A 20,838-nucleotide genomic window follows, 5' to 3' on the forward strand; every position below is an offset into this window, starting at 1 on the left:
GATGTTGAATCCTGAAGTAGTACCATACTCGAGTGCAGTTGGGAGTGTAATGTACGCAATGGTAGGAAGCAGACCTGATCTTGCGTATGGAGTTGGTTTGGTCAGCAGGTACATGAGTAGACCGGGAGAAATACACTGGGAAGCTGTGAAATGGCTCTTGCGATACATCAAGGATACGTCAAAGACGTGTATTACGTACAAGAAGAACAAGGAGCTTGATGTGGAAGGGTTCAGTGACTCTGATTGTGCTGCTGATCGAGACCGAAGCAGGTCAATAACATGGTATGTGTTTCAAGTTAGAGGCAATACTGTGAGTTGGAGGTCGTGCTTACAGCCAATAGTAGCTCTGTCAACTACTGAAGCTGAATATATTGCTTTGACTGAAGCAGTGAAACAAGGCATCTGGATTAGAGGGATGCTGGAGGAATTGGGTTATGAACAGAAGAAGTTTGCAGTGTGGTGTGACTCTCAAAGTGCGATATGTTTGTCTTAGAATAAGGTATATCATGAGAGGACCAAACATTTTTCGTCGAAGTATCATTTCATCAGGGATTGGGTTGAGTCTGGTGAAGTTGAAGTGTTGAAGATTCCAAGTTCGAGAAACCCAGCAGACATGTTGACTAAGGTGATTCCAGTGATTAAGTTCAACGAGGCCCTGAGGCTGTTGAACGTCACAGAAGCTTGAAAGACTTCTGTGATTGCCAGTGTAAGGATTCGCAGTGCAATTGCTATGATGTGATCTTGGTTGTTGACTCAAGGTGGAGTTTGTTGAGAAGTTGATTCAAAACCAAGACGATTTGAGTTGCTGGTTTGCGGTTAACCGGGTTATTAGTGAAAAGGTTAAACCAACATCAAGATAAAGACTCCACGTCAGAAGGAGGGTTTGAGTATAGATAAGAAGCTCAAACGAGTCTCGAGTTAATTGTTGTTGTTAACATCTTTCTTGTTGAGCTGAGCGATTACACTTGTTAAGCTCAAGAGATTGTAACACCAGTGATCATAGTGAATTGCCAGGATCTTCTGGCACCAGACGTAGGCCGTAGCTCATTCCGAGCTCCCGAACTGGTTAAATCGTGTGTGTCTCGTGTATTCTTCTTCTTTATTTTCTCTTTTGCAAACGAGAGATTGTGAGGGATTGAGAGTTCGATCAGAGACGATAACGTTCGATTATAATCAAGACTGATCGATTCGCAGAGTTGAGAGTTCAACAGCGAGCGTAAACAATTTGTTATCGTGAGAGAGTAATGATGGTGCGATGAGTTGAAAAATATAGGAAATGATGTTTGGTGTAACTATGAATATGTAATGATGTTAGCAAGGAAAGAGTAGTTGTTGTTGTCTGTTTGAGTCAAAACGACGACGTGTGAAAGGGTGAGAGAAAGCAGTTTCATAATGAGAGGCAGAGAACAGATAGAGGTTTGATTGGATTCTTGTCTCCAACTCCGCAATCAAAAGGGCAATGAACTTTCCCTTCGTTCACATCCAACTGTTAGATTCTATTTTTCCACGTGGATGGATCTCAAATATTTCAGATTACTAATTAATTACACAAAAAATAAATAGAGGGAGGCGGCACCGACGGCCAAGCATCCAAATTATTAACGGTGGTGCCCACATTTCCTCTTTTTTTCTTTATGGGTATATTAAATTATTAATGAAAATAATAGTAGAAAAAAGTACTTAATTTCAAAGTCATCGTCCTCTCGGAAGTAACGGCGAGCAAAAGAAAATACGTCTAACTATTTCCAAATCTTTCCTCAACCACTTAGTTGTGTAATTAATTAGTAATCTGAAATATTTGAGATCCATCCACGTGGAAAAATACAAATAGAGTCATTTTTATTGTACAAACAATTTCATGCCAAAAAGCTTTGAAAGTTAAAATTTTCAGATTTTTATAAACGATGGCTTGACTTGTTTCCTTGCATACAAAACAAATTCCTTCCTTTACCAAAAGCAGAAACTTAAACATATCGTGAATGTAAATAAGATATGCTGATATTCGTACAACCGGTCAAGCATCCGGTATGACTTGTTAATGTATTTTACAAGTGATAACCAATATGGTTACTGAATGTAGATTAAAGCGTGTGGTGAGCATCTGACGCGTGTGAAATGGGCATGGGATGTAAATTCCGTGTTGCCGAGGTTTATGTCGGAATTATGGGTTGTCTTCACGTGCATGGTGCATCTCCACCGTCCACTAAAGTTTGATGCTCGTTGTCTTTTTTATTATTGTTTTATTACCTATCCATTTGTTTACGTGAACGACTCCGTAAGTTGAGGTATTTTCATTTTGGCCCCTCATCTCCATTTTTTCCAATTTAAAAGATAGATTAGATCATAATAATAATAATAATAATATTTATTCTGGTTACTAAAAGAGTTCGCCGTTGATTAAAAGGAGTACGTACTACGCAGTACGTATTAAGCGATGGTATTATGACATACTATTAGAAATCATACTAATACTATGGTTGGTTGCAGATACGCCGATCAGGATCACATCGTCGTTTAAAAGCACTAGAATCAACGCGTAGTAAAATAGTGTTAGTGTGAATCAATATATACTATTAAAAGGTTGAGTCCAATATATATTTCTTTTATTTAAGGTTTAGTTATTATTCTCTTTATATATCCCTATCCAGTTTTATTTATAACTTCCATTTGATTCTCCTAATTTTCGGATCCACTTGAGTCCAAGTCAACGGTTTCATACAATAATCAATATAAGTAATGAAATTAAACATGTTTGACAACAATATAATTGACATCAATTTTTTCACCGTATAACCTACCTCGATTCTATTCCTAACACCTACATCTTTTATAAGTAAAATTAATTCAAAAGTTTTAATAGGTTTAGATTGATACAAACAGGTTGATATATATTAAATAGGTTGATTTATTTTATTGTCAGTTATATTTGATATATATACTCTAAAAGATTAAATGGACTAATTTAGATACTTAATCATTTTAAGGATATTTTAGTATATGAGAACTGTTTTAATACTAATAATTTTTAAAAATATTATACACAAACATATAATTTTTTTAAACATATAAAAAAATGTTACATATTTGTGACAAAAAATGTTACATATTTACAGAAAAATAAATAAATTATAAAGTAACATTATACCTGCCGGTGAAGATCTAGAATAAACAAATATAATTACAAAAAAAAGCATACAGACATATAATTATAAAGAATATAGAGTATGTCTGATCAACTTCTTAGTTGCTATTATTTTATAAAATATTTTTCGATTAAAAATTATACACAAATATGATTACAAAAATAACATAAATATGATAAAAAAAAATATATGAAAGTTAAATTTCTAAAAAAAAATAAAAACAAAAAGTATATTCGCTCTTTGTTTGATTTGAAAGACACGTGTGAAACAAAATTAACTGCGGCGGCCGCTTTTGCTCAGATGGGACCTACACGCTTCATATCAAGGTCATCTAGAATCTCAATCTCAACCAACCAAATTTTGTCCCTCCCTTGTGCAAATTCGGCCATTTACACCACATATACTATCTATATTGCAGATAGTATTTGTGTTCAAAAAAAAAAAAACTATCTATATTGCTTATTCATTCCCTTTTTTTTTTTTTTTTTTTTTTTTTAGCAGGAGGTTCAAAGACGATCTGTAATCCGCACGTGGTTTCTATTTGCCCAAAGGTCCGTAATCCGCACGTGGTTTCTGATTGCCAACCATCTATAATCCTCCTGGTCCGGAACCAACCGACACTAATACCCATTATCCAAAGACCCGGCACCAACGCCGCGTTAACTTTAAACTTGGGGAGGACGTAAAGCGTTCCGTGGCCACAGGGGATATCGAACTCGGGTCCGTATCGGTTGTGGTAACTATCTCAGAACCACTAGCCCACCACCTCGTGATTTCCCTTTTCTTTTGATATTTTACGACTGCAGATCCCATGATTTATTATTTTCACAAGTAACCCACCTACTTATGAAACGCTAAATTAAATTAAGACCTCCCAGATTATTTATTACAGATCCAACGAGTACAGTTTCCAGTCTACATAGTTCAAACGTATCGGGTTTCGTTAATTAGATTTTGGAGAAGTTATTTTCTTAGCTAGTGGAGTAGTTTTTTTGTTTGATATTTCATTAAATTTAAATAGTTTTTTAGTACTAAAGTACAACATACGTAAAACAAAAAGAAATTCAGTTTCATGGTATTTTATTAAATTTACGTGTTTATAATAATATATTTTAACGATAGAACCGTAACCATCCGAGAGCTTCGTAACATTTGCACCACAAATATTAGTCCTGAAATGTAGGGGTTCTCGCATGAAGGAGAATTATAACTTAAGGGAGTTTTTGTAAAAAAGTTTCACCCAATGCGGAGCTGCCACGGCAGTTGCTTCACCTGGACACATGTTACCAACGTGGGGACAGGTGGTGCTGTGAAAATGTCATAGCGTGATAGTGCAGACGCGCGTGAAGAAGGTCCTTGTCTGGTTCAAATGCTATGTAGGCGCGTCGGGCACGTGTTCAAGTTATGCTTTAGTACTACAAAACACCTTATTGAAACTCTGCGAACCAAACAAAGACCACTTTTTTTTTTTTTTTTGGTAATTGGCATTCAATAAAGACCACTTATTCCATTTACTATAACACTTATTTATTTTCATTTTTTTGATAAAAATGTAAAGATATAATTATCAAACTTTTACGTTTTTGACAGAAATTACAGAGTTAACCAGAAACATAGAAAACGAAAATAAAATCTAAAAATCGACTCGAACTAGTTAACACGAGACAACCAAAAACAATAACCAAAATCGCTATCCTGAAGCTCCACCAAGTCCGCAACAACAGCTTCCCGCAAAAAAATAAGCCAAGTTCAACCGAGAGTCGAGAACCCAATAATTTTGACATCTCCGGTGACCCGCTCTTAAAGATAATGACTAATCTAAGAACAGCTTGCCAAGGCTTCATAGCAGCAACCCACACAAACAAACAATATCAGCAGAGGCCTAACCTTCCGCAACAACCAAGTCCGAGCATTTATTGGGCCCGGGAACGGCCTGTACACATTGCCGCTCCGAGCTAAACAGGTTGCTCCTTCTGTACCTCCCACAACGATCCCAACCTGCACAAAATTGTCAAGCACACCAGCACAAAAAGTTCAAACAAACCTATGTGATGCTGAGATGTGAGCAAAGACCGAGCGTTAGGAAGTGGCGGTCAATGACCCGAGAACCACCACACGCCCATCACCGCTGAGAACCGACAAACTGAAATTGGAGATGCTAGAACCGTCTCTTGCCATGGAAAGAGAACGACAATATGAAAACAAGGCACAATACAATGGAGCAGGAACCACGAAGAGGAGGACCGAAGGTGAGGAGGTCAATCAAAAGGTCACTCAAGCGGCATAGACGATCGCTCTTTAAACCTCTGACAGGACCAACGCGAGCCGACCACAGAGCTCAGACACCAACCCATATGCGTGTTGAAGCTCATGAACTCGCTGTCGTGGTAGAGAAACCCACCAGCACACACCATGCTAAAGAGGAGAACACTAACGTTCGAGAACCCAACGAGAGCCACCCTCCAGAGCCAAATGACCCCCTGGCCAGGAACAACACACCGCCGAAGACCGGGAAAGATACAGAGGCGCTCCTCCTCACGGACAGAGGAAGCCGGTCGAGACCTGCGAGAGAGAAAATCGATCTCCACCAAACCCCAAAATCCGACTACAACCACCACCTACTACTCGACCTTCTCGCCATAGTTCCAGAGATAGCTGATGGACCACCAGAATCAAACCCCTCTGCAGCGGAGCATTTTCCGGAGTCAAAACCGAACCCATAACTACACACATATCGAAAGAGAGGAAGGCAGACGGGGCGGCAACAAAGCGAGAAGAGACAGCTAAACGGAGGAGCCTCCGGTCACCGGAACGCGCTGCCACGCGCTGTTCGAGTCGGGGGAAACAAGCTTCATTAATGGCGTCTGCAAGAGATAATGTGGAGAGAGAAGAGAGCGAAGAGAGCGTTTCCAAAGGTTCTGACTAGGGGTGGGCACTTCGGTTATTTTCTCGGTTCGGTTTGGGTTCGGTTCGGGTGTGGTTCGGTTTGGTTAGTTAGGTTATAGTATTTTTCCAACTGAAATAAACCATAGTTAATTTTTTTCGGTTCGGTTTGTATTCGGTTTGGTTTATATTTGGTTCAATTTGTATTCGGTTATGTTCGGTTCTTTTTAGTTTAATTTTTTGTAAGAAAAATTATGTTTTAAAACATAAATTATGTAAACATAAACTATGTGAACTAAATTCAATATAAAACTGAAACAAAACCTTTAAAAAGGTCACAAAAAATATATAAAAATTAAAACAAATGAAAGTTAACTAAAATAACAAAAATCAACATCATTAGTAATGTCTCTTATATCATTATTAAAAATCATGCAATGAACGATCTTCCATGTGATGCTATGGAGAAAAACTTTTGTTTTTAATAAATTTTGCTTTAAGTTGTAGGTTTAGATTTAACATCCACATTGACATATATAAGAATATAAAAATACAGATTTTTCTATTTTTTATATCAAATATTTTGATGATTACATATTAGGTTAGAAGAATATATGTTAATGAATAAAAAATTGAAAATACATGGTTTGGTATTAGAATTTTAGTATATTGATATAACTAATATTTTTAATTTAAATAATTACAAAACACATCGATTTCTCAGTTCGGTTCGGTTTTAAATCGAACCGAACTGAACCATTCGGGTTGGGAAAATCTTCAACCGAATGGTTTGAAATAGACTTTGGATCGGTTTGAATCGGTTTCGGTTCGGTTGGTTCGGTTTGACTCGGTTCAGTTCAGTTTTTTGGCCCACCCCTAGTTCTGACTATAATGTTCTCAATCCTATAACACTTACTTGTCTCTCTTATTATCATAGTCTGAATAATTTTGAAAATCATTCCGTCTATTGTGACATATTTATTAGTTTTCTGAAAAACACTGTTGCAGAGAAAATTTCACGTTGAAAATATAAAAAAGACTTATTCTATTTACCGTAACACTTACTCGTCTTTCTTATTATCATCGTCTAAATAATTTTGAAAATCATTCCGTCTATTGTGACATATTTTTCAGTTTTTTGAAAAATGTTGTTGAAAAAAAAAATTCACATTGAAAATATAAAAAAAAAATTTAATAGTATATAAATGATTTGGACCACTCTACTTATCGCTAATTGGTTTTAAGTTGGAACTCCAAAAAACTTATCATAGTAGGCCGATATCCTAAATCACTAATCCTGCCTGGAAAATAGTTCAATCAATCCACTAGCTGATGGTGCATAGAAAATTTAGTTCTTCCGAAATTCCTAGAAAACAACATTATCTTAGAAGAGTATAATGGATTCTGTCGAAAATAAGGATTATATGCACCATTATCTCCAGGGAAGGTGTTGGAGAGAAGATCTCACATTGAAATATGTAAATGAATATTTAATGAATTTGAACCACTCCGCTTAGCGCCAATCAGGATTAAGTTGGAATAAGCCTATGCAACTTACCAAACACATTTTTCTCTCTGAATTATGTGATTCATTCATTAAACAGGAAATGATAATTTTGTGTATTATAAAATTCGTAATTTGAAAGGTTTCCCATACTGTCAAAGCGCCGTTAGCCGCGTCATATGATTTTCGGGTGATATGCCAGGTCGGCTGACTTGCCATCTGTTCCATGAAACTTCGAAGATAGCTTACTGGGGTTCACATGTCGGCTTAATACTTACAACGCTGTCAACTCGTTTTCATTTTATTTAATGAAAAAAGAATAATGCAATTTGGCCTTTTCGAACTTTTATCACCAGCTCGCTTTTTTTGTCAACCTGTTTATTATTATATTAGAGCCATTTGATTATATAGTTCTGCTTCGTTCTTCTAGCATATTTAGCTAAGTGATCCCCATACATAAGTTGATTCCTAGGTACATGATGAAAACTAAAATCTTGAGACCTGGACATCTCTTGTATGTCCTGTACCAAAGAGGCTATCTCAGTGTTGCGGACAACTTTGATGGTTGAGATCTGAGCTTCTTAATTCAACTCATCTATCAGGGATTTACAGTCACTTAGGAAGGCAATCTGTTTATATCCTAGTCTTATTGTTTGTTGTACAGTCATCATAAGGGCTTGTGCTTCAGCTTTTAGTGATGTGTTTGTTGGTTTTATGAAAGAGGATCCTTGGAGTTTCTGAATGCCTTCTTCACTATGCAAGGATTATCCAATTCTTTCTACCTCCTCAGCACTTTTCCAAGATGCATCAACAAAATTGAAGCTTGAGAAGATCCTTCCAAACCCTTCACACCAGCTTGTATCGCCGCCCTTCACAACTGGTCACATTTCACACTCATCCGTTTTTATTTCTCCATAATGATATGAATTAGATAATTATTGAAGTTTTTTAATAGTTATTTAACGTCCCATTTATAATTATATCGAGTCATTAAGTACGAAAAAAATAAGGACATAACTTAGGTTCACTCCCTAGGTAAACATTTAAATTCATATCACTCTTTAAAACCAATCAAAGTGACATATAGATTATTAATTAAAAACATTATATTAAATAAAAAAATAGCTACAAAAAATAAAAAACGCTAATTTTAACGATGCTAACGTTTTCAGTTAAATCCTAAACCCTAAATATTAAATTCTAAATCCTATACCCTAAATTTTAAACCTAAACCTAAATCCAAACCCTAAACTCAAACCCTATACCATAAACCCTAATCCTAGACCATAAACCCAAATTATATACCCTAAACCCACACTACAAGAAAACAGGGGGATTCTGATGGCCGAAATCGTCGGAAATTCGTCAGAATAGACATATTCCGACGAATTTCCGACGAACCTGTCCGTCGGTATCGTTTTGTCGGAAAAAAAAATTCGTCGGAATTTCGTCAGAACTTCGTACGACTTTCTGACGAATACCGAGAAACGTCATTCTGACGAACTTCCGACGATATTACGATGCCGACACACGAGACCAGATTTCATCAGAAAAATTATGTACCGACGGAGATCGTTCCTCGGACAATTCCGACGTAGTGGATTCCTCGGTGTATTCCGACAGACAATAGTCGTCGGAATATTCCGACGGAAAATGGTCGTTGGAATATACCGACGGATATTTGTCCATCGGAATATTCCGACGAATATTGGTTCGTCGGTAAATTCCGACGGATATTTGTCCGTCGGTATATTCCGACGACCATTGTCCGTCGGAATATACCGAATTATATAAATTTTAAAAACGAATTGATTTTGCAATTTTATATATTTTTTTTATATTAATAAATTAAAAAAATCAGAAATTTAAAACTAATAGTATTATATCATTTAAATTCATAAAAACCGAAATAGAAAAAAAACATTCAGAAAGTTTAAAATTCATACAAACCGAAATAGAAAAAAAAACATTCCGAAAGTTTTAAAAAGCCGAAAAAACTAAGATGAACTCGAAGACATCAAGCGATCTAGCTTCTGCATTATCTCGGTGTTGAACTTCTTCTGGGATGCCAACTCAGCAAGGATAGTGGCATTCTCCGAACGGATAGTGGCATTCTCCGAAAGGATAGTTGTGTTCTGCTCCTCCAATGCCCCAATCCGTTCATCTTTGTCATGTAGCTCCTCGAGAATCATGGGATCGGCATACGGAGCTTGCGAAGAAGATGCCGGATACGAAGAAGCACGGCGGGCCAACCCAACTAAACGGCCTCCTTTCCTTTTAGGAACCGCCTACAAAAATATTTAAAGTAAGTAAATATGGACAAGTTAGTAATCGACATTATAAAAAAAATATATTAATAAAAAAAATTACCTTTTCAACCATCTCATTTATTTGCAATAGAGACAAGTTGGTTGAAGCTCCCGTAGAGACGCCGTCATCAGAGAGAGGCTGAGATTGAGAAACTATTTCAGCTTCCACCAAATCAACGACACCTTTGATCACGGGGTCCTGAATTTGACCCGTCGTCTTGTTAGTGTGAGCCACCTTAATGAGTTGGAGACGATCAACGGGATTACCGTCATTTGCTTCGATCTAAAAAACCGCCATTATTAGCCAAGGAATATATAAAATATTTATTTAAAAAATATAAAGATAAATAATAATAACAAACTTACAAGTTCATCCTCCTTAGTAGACATAGAGCAAGCGCCGAGGTTGTGCACATACATACCTTTCCCGCCACGATCGCTCTTCCGGTTCTTGGAGTTCCTAGAAGACGTCTCTGCAGTTTCTTCCTTCTCCCAATGAGCTATCAACTGCTCCCACACCGTCCCGTTGATGAACCGTGGCCTCTTGTTCTTCTGCCAAACTGTCTTCCACGCGTTTATCTGCTTTGTATAAGAGTCCATGGCCTTTTCGTTGAATTTCTTACGGACTGTTTCCGTAAGATCGGAGTGCCAGTTGAACTCTTGCTACAAAACAAACACAATTTAATAAGTAAATATATTAAAAAAAATGTAAAAACTTTAAAAAAATAAAGAGTTACTATACCGCAAACTGACGAAACCACAACTCTCGTTCGTCGAAAGGGATCACACTCCACTTTGGATATCCAAAACGGAGCATGGAGTACATCATCTGGTTGATGCTCCAGCTAATGCCATTTTTCGACTTGGTGAACCTTTAAAAAAAATACAAGTTAGCAAGTTAATTAAAGGAATAAAACATAACGGTACAAATAAAAAAAATACTAACCAAGTGCTATAGCCTCGTCGTGGGTTGGGTTGGAGAACCGGGAGATGCTCTCGACTGGGTTGTTGAACCAATAGATGAACCGACATGACCCCCGGATCCTGTTGAGCAGCAGCGTGAGGGGCAGCGGGAGCTGGAGCGGGAGGGGCAGCGGGAGCTGGAGCGGGAATATATGCGGGAATCGAGTCATGAGACGATCCCGATGCACGGGAACTGCTCACCGAACTACGTCGAAGACGGGCTACGGGGCGGGGTTCATCCTCGGCCCTAAAAAAAAAAATTAATACATCAAACATATTTTCAAATCATTTCTATTTTTAATGTTTTCATTTATATATTTACAAAAGGTTTTATAAACTATTAAACCTTTTATTATACATAGTTTATTAATAAAAACTTAAAAAAAATAATAAAAAAATTTAAAATTTTTTATTATACATGATTTATATATATATATACACAATTATAAAAAATTTATAAATGAAGAAAAATATTGAAGTTTCCGCTGCGAATGAACTGATGTAACACCAAACACATCAATCTTCACTCCTCTATCTGGGGTGGTGTCATACCAATCACAATAGAATACTACACAACGCAATCCAACCATTCCAGGAAATTGGATTTTCAATATTTCTTTTATGTTGTCGTAGTAGACATCGTCACCAGAAGATGATGAAACACCAGCATCATATGTTGTCTTAGAATGACCTTTACTTGTGAATGCATATCCTCGAGTACAAAATTTAGGATATGATTTGACCACATAGTTTGGTCCCTGCACAAATTCGCGTATCCAATCATCGAACACAAGACCTCTGGCCAAACCATCATTCACCTATTAATTAAAAACATATATGATTGAAAAGTTAATTAGTTTATATATATTAAATTTAAACTAATCATTTGCATAGTGTAATATGATATATGACTCACATAACTACGAAGCCACGCAGCAAATCCGTTATCTCTAAGTTGTCGAAGCTCATCTTCTGTTGCATGCCTGTGAGTCATGCGCAACTCCGCCATAAATACACTATATACAAAAATATTATCAATATGAAATAAATTTATTGAATATTAATCTAACAATAAATGAATAAATATTTTTACCTCTCATATTGTAGAACATCTTCACAGTTGGTGAGCAAATATGTTTGCAAATGAGCGTGCTCAGTGTCCGTAAGTCTCCGCTTCGTGAATTTTCCACTAAGTCGTCCTATTTCCTTGAACATGCTTGGGACAATAACATGATATGTTGCTCTCTCCCCTCTATCATCATGCCGAGCAGGTCTTCGGTGTTTTGTATGCACTTTTGGTGGAAAATAATTTTCAGCAAAGATTGCAGTTTCTTCATTGATCACCTGTGCCACTATAGATCCTTCCACCCTGCTTTGATTTTTGACCATCTTCTTCAGATGATGCATATAACGCTCAAAAATATACATCCATCTGTACTGCACAGGACCACCAAGTTCCAATTCTCTTGCGAGATGAATAGCAAGATGTTCCATTACATCAAAGAATGATGGAGGAAATATCTTCTCAAGGTTGCACATGCTGACTGGTGCGTTTGTCTTCAAATTATAATTATTAATACCCTCTTCAGTCACTACTCTGCTGCATAAGTCGCGGAAGAAAACACTAATCCCTACATAGATAAAAGACATAATTTTCGTAAGTATTAAGTTTTTATAAGCATAATTGTTAAATATAAAAATAAATTAAATTGTAAAAATATAAGATACCTGCAATTGCTTCATGAACATTACGTGGCAATAATGCAGAAAAAGCAAACGGAAGGAGGCGCTGCATAATTACATGACAATCATGACTCTTCAAGCCAGTAAACTTTCCTTCGCTTCTATCAACGCAGTTCCCCAAATTTAATGCATATCCGTCAGGAAATTTCACTTTATCTGTAATACAATCAAAGAACTCTTCTTTTCTAGCACCATCCAGCCGATAAATGGGAAAAGAGGCCGTACCGTTCTCATCAACGTGAAGTTCTGACTGATCACAGATATCGACTAAATCCAACCTTGACTTCAAATTATCCTTCGTTTTACCTTGGATGTTAAGGACTGTGTTCATCAGATTGTCGAAGAAGTTCTTCTCAATATGCATGACATCTAAATTATGCCGCAATAGATGACTCTCCCAATATGGCAGATCCCAGAAAATACTCTTTTTGTGCCAGTTATGTAGCTCTCCAACCGCACTGACTCGAATGTTTTCATGTCCACCTACATCTGGCGTCCTTTCTGCATTAAAATACCTAAACTGCTTCAACAAATCTTTCCCACTAACTTCCTCAGGTGGACCATCAGACACCTGCTTGTTCTTCGTAAACGAAGTCTTACTCCTGCGGTATGGATGATCAGGTGGTAGAAATCGTCTGTGACAGTCAAACCAACACGTTTTCCTTCCGTTCTTTAGTTGGAAAGCATCTGTGTCATCTTGACAATATGGACAGGATAGCCTCCCATGTGTTGTCCATCCAGATAACATACCATATGCTGGAAAGTCACTTATTGTCCACATAAGTACTGCCCGCATCTGAAAATTTTTTTTGCACGAAACATCGTATGTCTGAAAACCATGCGTCCATAGTTGTTGCAACTCATATATCAATGGTTGAAGAAACACATCTAGTGATCTTTTAGGATGATCTGGCCAGGGACGAAAATTGAGAGAAACAAAAACTCTCGTCGCATGCACAAGCTCGGCCGTAAGTTGTACGGTGTCACAATAACTGGCCATAGAGAATATTGTCTTCCATGCTTTCCAAATGGGCTGAAACCATCAGTAGATAATCCAAGATAAACATTTCTTCTCTCTTCTGCAAATTCTGGATATGTTGACTGGAAATGTTTCCAAGCCTTCGCATTTGAAGGATGTCTAATCTCACCATTTGTGGAATGCTCTGCATGCCATCTCATTGCTTTTGCTGTGCGCTCACGCTGATACAACCTCTTCAATTTTTCCGTCAAAGGCAAATACCACATTCTTTTGAACGGGATCAGAACTCTTCCCCTCGTCTCCTGATAACGAAGTTTCCCACAAAATTTGCATATATTATGTGTCTCATCCGCTCTCCAGTAGATCATGCAGTTGTCAATACATACATCTATCACTTCGTACGGTAGTTGAAGACTGGCAACAAGTTTCTGAACCTCGTAGTATAAACCCGGTGCAAGGTAATCCTCAGGTAGAATACCTTTGACAAAATCAGTAATCGCATCCATACATTCTTCAGCCAAATTATAGTCTGTCTTAATACCCATTAATCTAGTTGCAGAAGATAAGGCTGAATGACTATCTCTAGAATTTTGATACAAAAGCTGTTTTCCTGCATCCAACATGTCAAAAAATCTCATAGATTCGGGATTTGGTTCTTCCCCTCTATAATGATCATGTACCATCTGCTCAGTACCTACACCATAATCTATATCCGTTCTAGATTCTTCTAACCTAATATCAGGCTGAAGTTCACTAACAGGCTGAGGTTCGCTAGTACTACCATATTCATAACCAGTTTCCCCATGAAGGTACCAAACTTTATAATTACGTGAAAACCCTTTCATATACAAATGAGTCCAAACATCAAATTCTTTTACAACCTTATTATTATTGCAAGAAGAGCAGAGACATCTTAACATACCACTTTTTGCATCCGGTTGCTGTTGAACAAGCCTCATGAATTCTCCAATCCCTTGAACGTATTCTTCCGTAAGCACATTGGTGTTCAGATCCAAATGAGGTTTATCCATCCACGAACGATAATAAACTTCTGAAGACATGATTTTCACGGAACTGTTATGACTAAAGAGAATGAAGAGAGAATGAAGTGTGAATGAGTTGAATGTGAGTTGAATGAGGAGGGGTTGTATTTATAGGAAATTGCTTACGGCCCTCCGACGACTTTCCGACGAAATTCCGACGGATGTAAAGCAGTCCGTCGGAATTCCGTCGGTATTGTCCAATCTCAAACGGCTATACAACGGTCATATATATTTGTCGGCAACGGTCACATGGTTCGTCGGAAATTCGTCTGAAAATACCGACGGAATTCCGACGACTTTACTGTTAATCGGAATGTCTTCGGAAATTCGTCGGAATATACCGACGAACTTCTGACGGCTACAACGGTTACATTTTTTATCGGAATGTCGTCGAAAAGTCGTCGGAAAATTCCGACAACCCTTGTTTCGTCGGAATTCCGTCGGAAATGGCCGACGGAATTCCGACGACTTCATTTTTTTGGATTTGGCGGAAATTGGTCAGTAATCCGTCACAAATGTCCGACGACATTGATGTCCGTCGAAACCTCCGTCGGAATTCGGCGTGTTTTCTTGTAGTGCCAAAAACTAGACTATAAACCTAAATTCTATACCCTAAACCCAAGTCCTAGACCCTAAACCAAAACCGTAAATTTTAAACCCAAATTATATACCATAAACACAAAACCTTAACCATAAGTCCAAAAGGTAAATCCTAAACCCAAACCGTAAATCCTAAACTTAAAACCTATACCTTAAACCCAAATCCTAGACCTAAAACCCACACGGTAAACCCTAAACCCAAACCCCAAACTTAGATGCTATAGAGTTTGGGTTACGGTTTACGGTTTAGGTTTAGGGTCTAAAACTTGGGTTTAGGGTATAGGGTTTAGGTTTATAGTCTTATTTTTTGGTTTAAGGTATATAATTTGGGTTTAAGGTCTAGGATTAGGGTTTATGGTATAGGGTTTGGGTTTAAGGGTTTGGATTTGGGTTTAGAATTTAGGGTATAGGGTTTAGAAATTAAGATTTAGGGTTTAGGGTTTCGCTGAAAACGTTAGCATCGTTAAAATTAGCGTTTTTATTTTTTGTAGCTATTTTTTATTTATTTTAATGTTTTTTAATTAATAATCTATATGTCATTTTGATTGGTTCTAAAGGATATGATGAATTTAAAGGTTAATCCTAGGGGGTGAACCTAAGTTTTGATCAAAAAATAACACAAGTTTTGAAAAAGGAAACCAAACATTTTTAGAAGTAGTTATTATACGGGAAAATTTCATAAGGAATACCCCAACTAAATTTTGCTAAGTTTTTTTATATTCAATTTTTTTGCAGTCAGTTTAATATTTTAATTAATTATTTTATTCATGTTAATGCACAAAATTTTAAAATTATGCTCATTTTAATATCTAACTATGTTATTTAATCAAAAATATTAATATGTTTCAAATGAAATTTAAAAATCTCTAAATCTTAAAAAATTCTTAAAATTTTATATTTTTATTTCAAGTTTTAGGAAATAAATTAACTAAATTATGGAACCTTAAAATTCGAAAAACTTAAGTTTGAAGGAAAAAAAATTGTTTTCTATAAAAAAAAACTAAATTTGATATTTAAAACTTAAAACGTTTATCACACAATTTAAGATTATCTACAATTTAGTTACTTTTATTTCTAAAACATAATAAAATAAAAAAATTGAAGGTTTTTTTTTGTAAAATTTAGATTATTTTTTAAATTTTATTTGAAAGTTATTAATATTTTGATTAAAATAAGCATTATTTTGTGTATTACAATGGCACGATTTTTTTTAAAAAATTGTATATTAAATAGAGCAAAATAATTACTTAAGGTGTTAGATTGGGTAGCAAAAATTTATGTATTAAAAAAACTTATCTAAATTTAGTTGGAGTATTTTACGAAATTTTCCATAATATACAACTGAAAGTTTAGGTCAGTTGTTTTGGTGCCATTTGCCTTCATTAGCGCATCTCCAATTTACATCTCCGTATTTTCTTCTAAAATAAGAAATCTCTATTATAAAGTTGGATTTACTCAAATGTATGTCTCTATAATAGAATTCCTTTATTTTAGAGAAAAATATAAACAATTCTACCTTCTGCCTCTCTATTTAGAGATGAAAATATCAATTCTCTATAAATTTTTTCTATAAACAGAGGAATTTTATTAGACCATCTCTATCTCACTTCTATTTTCATCTATATATTTTTCTACAAAATAGAGAAACTCTATTATAGACGTGAAATTGCTCCATCGTATGCCTTTATAATATAATTTCTCTATTTATAAAGAAAAATATAGAGATATACTATTTTCACTTCTAAATATAGGAAGCAAAAAATAACTTTCCTATATTATTTTTTTTGTATTATAGAGTCAAGTAATTTCACATGTATAATAAAGATCTCTATTTTATAAGAAAATATGGAGATGTACATTGGAGATGTTTTTATATATGCATATATTGGAGGAAATCCATCTCCGTAATAAAAATTTTCTATTTTAAGGAAAATATAAAGATGAAAATGGATGGGGGTGGAGATGGTCTTGGTGGAATAAATAAATGCCCAAACAAAATTAAATGAAATAGGTACTCTGTGTAGTCTTCTAATCAATTAAAATTGCATGTTATTACATTAGGTTTGAAATACGCTGTGTGTTAGAGCAGGTCCATTGGAGTCTTTTAGAGGGGGGTTCTAAAAAAAAAATCAAAAAAATAAATGAAAAAATAGAAAAAACCAAAGGACCGGTGCTAAACAAAGGGGTTTTGGAACCACTAAAAAGCCCGTACGTGCCCTCTCGGTATTGGTCGTCTCTCTCTTTCTCGATGGTTTTTTTTTTTTTTGTCTCCGAGAAATCTCGTCGTTGCTCTCCTTCTCCAAATCCTTCCATGAAATCACCTTGAAGGTTCGAATTCTTTGAGTTTTTGTATTGGTTTAATCTTGTGAATCTCGTTGGAATTGAAATTTGGTTTTGGTGATGCGATTTGAGAATGAGATTTGAGATTAGCTTTGATGATGGGAACTAAATCACATGGCGATCTTCAGGTATTTCTCCGATTAGGGTCACTTCTTCTTCTTCTTCTTCGAGAGAGTCTTGTTGAACAGAAGATAAGAACTCAGAAAAAATGTAACTTTTTTGTTTGAACGCATATAGGAAGTCCGTTGAAGGCTGCTGTTTTGATTAACTACGACCCGACATCACCTTCTCGTCTCTTATCAACAATGTAAGCTTCTTATTTACAGGATTTGGTGTTTGCAGTAAAAAATTGGTGCTTTTGGATTTCGATACCAGATGCTTATAACTTCATGATTTTTCATTGTGTTGTTTGCAGGAGGGAGACAATGGAGGAAACAATGGCGGCTAGGTTCTGGTGCCTTTGCTTCATGAGGATGCCACACCTCCTTCAATGCCTCCTTCCACCAAATCATTGCTATGCGTGGTTAGAGCCTTTTTCACAATGATTGGTTACAATTTCTCAATTTGAAATGGTTTCATTATTGAACATATGATCTCTCTATCTCTTATAGGTCTCGGTATGTGGATGAATCAGATAGAGATCTGATGAACGACTCTTTTTTCCATCACTTAAGCAGAAAGAGGAGCAGCACTCAAGAGAGACTTGGCTGGTGAAACAAAAGCAACACGCCTCCGTTCTCCACTTTAGAGTACTTCTTGTACACAGCACGTAGCCTGCTCTCTCCACACCTAGAGTGATGTAAAGCTAGGAGCTTTGAGCATTTCCTATTAACACACAATGAAGAACAAAACTTATCAGTTTTTGCAATTAAGAAACAAGAACAGAAATAGATATTTGCAAGTCTTCTCTGTTCTTACATAATCTTAGATTCTGCATATCCTGTGTGAAACTTTCAAGGTCTCCGTCCAAGCTGGTGACTTGTTCAGTGAGCATCTCGCTGTGTAGACAGCTGAAGCAGCAAGCATGGAGGGACAGAACTTCAAGGTAATGTTCTTCTTTGCATTAGTTGGCAATATGACTTATGTAGGAAGGTAAAGATCGATTATCTTTACTTGTTTTGTGTCTAAAGATTCTCTAGTAGCTTTCTTGAAATTTTTTATGAAATCCAATAATTTTAACTTCTAAAACTTTTTTAAATTTTTTTTAAGAACTTCAAAGGGGTTCTGCCATTGGACCTTCACAAATTTAATTACAAGGGGTTCTAAACTTCACAAATTACAAAATTTATAATTAAACTAATTATTAGAACCTATTATGGGTTCTAACCAATGGAGATGGTCTTAGCCTATTAAGTGCATTGATTCGTAATTAACAATCACCACCCACGTAAACCTTAATAATAAAGCCTTAGCAAACGTGCGTATTCCATAGATGAATGCATTGTAACATATGTGCTAAAACGTGAATGAATCAGTTGTAACTCCTCATCGTATATATAAAGATCAAGATATTACCAAAAGAAAAACAAGACATAAACTAGCACAATGCAAAACAGTGAGAAACAAATGGTCTCGTCATCTTCATCTCCCACCGTAAGTTCACGAGCGAGGATTCTCCTGTCCCTCCTGAAAACCAACCCATTCCGTAAACTAGAAACGGATGATCTCAATGCCAACCCGCCGCCGTTTAGCGTTTTCTGCGGAGGAACCGAACTGTACTCGTTCCCGGCGTCACAGTCGGATGCAACGGAAAGAGTTCAAGAAAATGTCAGACACTTCATAGGAAACTACATTTCTGTCTTGGTTGTAATTTTCTTGATCTCTTTGTACAAGCAACCGATAGCGTTTCTTACGCTGCTTGCGAGTTTTCCGGTTAAGGATTATCTTGACCATTTGATCACTAAAAGAGGAGTTGATCAAGCTTACCCCTTCATTCGTCGTTTACTCTTCTTCATTTCCAAAGCAGGTTGGTAACTTTTTAATATATATATATTTCTCGTGAATGCAAGAATGGATGATGTATCATTTACATGCATGGATCGATCATGTCGGAGTAACGTTTGTTTTGTAGTATTGACTATTCTTCTGATGCGTGCGGAAGTTGTCATTGCTTTTTTCTTGTCTCTTCTTGCAGCTTACTTAGGTAAAAGCTCTATTCTCTATCTCTGTGTTTCTTTTATGTATGTGTCACTGTGTGCTTATATTTGTATATGCAATGCGTTTATATATGCTATTTATTATTTTTAACAAAAATATCAATCTTATATCCTCAAGAGATAACTTATTTGGTTGTAGCTATGCTGCTTCATGGATCCTTAAGGAAGTTGCGTGATTGAGAATTGGAGTATTCAAAAGACGTGGGTTTTCAGAGGAGCTGTATAATATGATAATTATTACGTGTATTTTTTTACTGATCAAACTTATAAGAAGGGAGAATTGCCAAGTGTGACTCAAAACTTGGAGTCAAACCCAAAACAATACCCCAATTTGGGTCAAAGGCAAAAGTAACCTAAAAGGCTATTGAAATTACAACTATCCCCTTGTGACCAAACAAAAAAACGGAATTTTTTTTACGTTTCTACCCCTCGCAAGTCGTCTGTTTAGACGACTTGAAAATAAGTCGTCCAGACGACTTAACTGAAAGTCGTCTGGACAGTTAGTCTTAAACATAATTTAAAAATTTTGTAAAAAATATTTTGATAAGTGAAAAATGGGAATTATGTAATTAACATATGTCTTAGGAGGTATAAATTAAGATATAACAAATTTCAATTGTTTTCAGCATAGATGAGTGAAAGTAGTGAGTCATGATATTCTTAAGTTTATGTTTCATCAACATATGTTGTAGTATTGTATGTGTTCTTAGGGTTAGATTTTGGAAAGCATTAAAACCGTTTTTGAAAATTTTTAAAATTACTTATGCGTGTTCATTTCTGTGTATAGTAAACACTATTTAAGTATAATTTGATTTTATAACGTGGTTAGTTAGTTAATCTAGTCATTTTAGTTTAGGGGTTCATTTTAGGGTCTAGGACGACTTAATATTTTGTCGTCTGAAAACAGACGACTAAATATTAAGTCGTCTGTTGTACATTATCAGCCAGAATAAGTCGTCTAAACCGGACCAAACCTTAAAGTTTACCAATGTACTTTTAAAGCTAACCGGATTATTTACCCAATATATAAGGTGATTTTTATTTTTTTTGTTTCATTTTTCGCGAAATTCAGAAACCCTAACAGTTCTCTCTCAAAGGCGATTTCGAATTCCCACGATTTCCGAACAAACCATCGTTCTCAACGTCGGCTATCTATCTCACCGTTGTCGCCGCAG

The 20,838-nt window shown here is 36.1% G+C and overlaps 1 long non-coding RNA gene across 1 annotated transcript; it reads left to right on the forward strand.

The window, feature by feature from the left end:
* The first annotated feature begins 17,011 nt into the window (after nt 1-17,011).
* LOC106369588 lies at nt 17,012-18,707 on the forward strand. Its single transcript, XR_001274167.3, has 4 exons — nt 17,012-17,635; nt 17,745-17,814; nt 17,923-18,030; nt 18,119-18,707. It is a non-coding gene; the product is annotated as an uncharacterized LOC106369588 (long non-coding RNA).
* The last annotated feature ends 2,131 nt before the right edge of the window (nt 18,708-20,838 follow it).

The sequence above is a fragment of the Brassica napus genome, unplaced genomic scaffold, assembly GCF_020379485.1.
Source record: "Brassica napus cultivar Da-Ae unplaced genomic scaffold, Da-Ae ScsIHWf_1638;HRSCAF=2255, whole genome shotgun sequence".
NCBI classification, from domain to species: Eukaryota; Viridiplantae; Streptophyta; class Magnoliopsida; order Brassicales; family Brassicaceae; genus Brassica; species Brassica napus.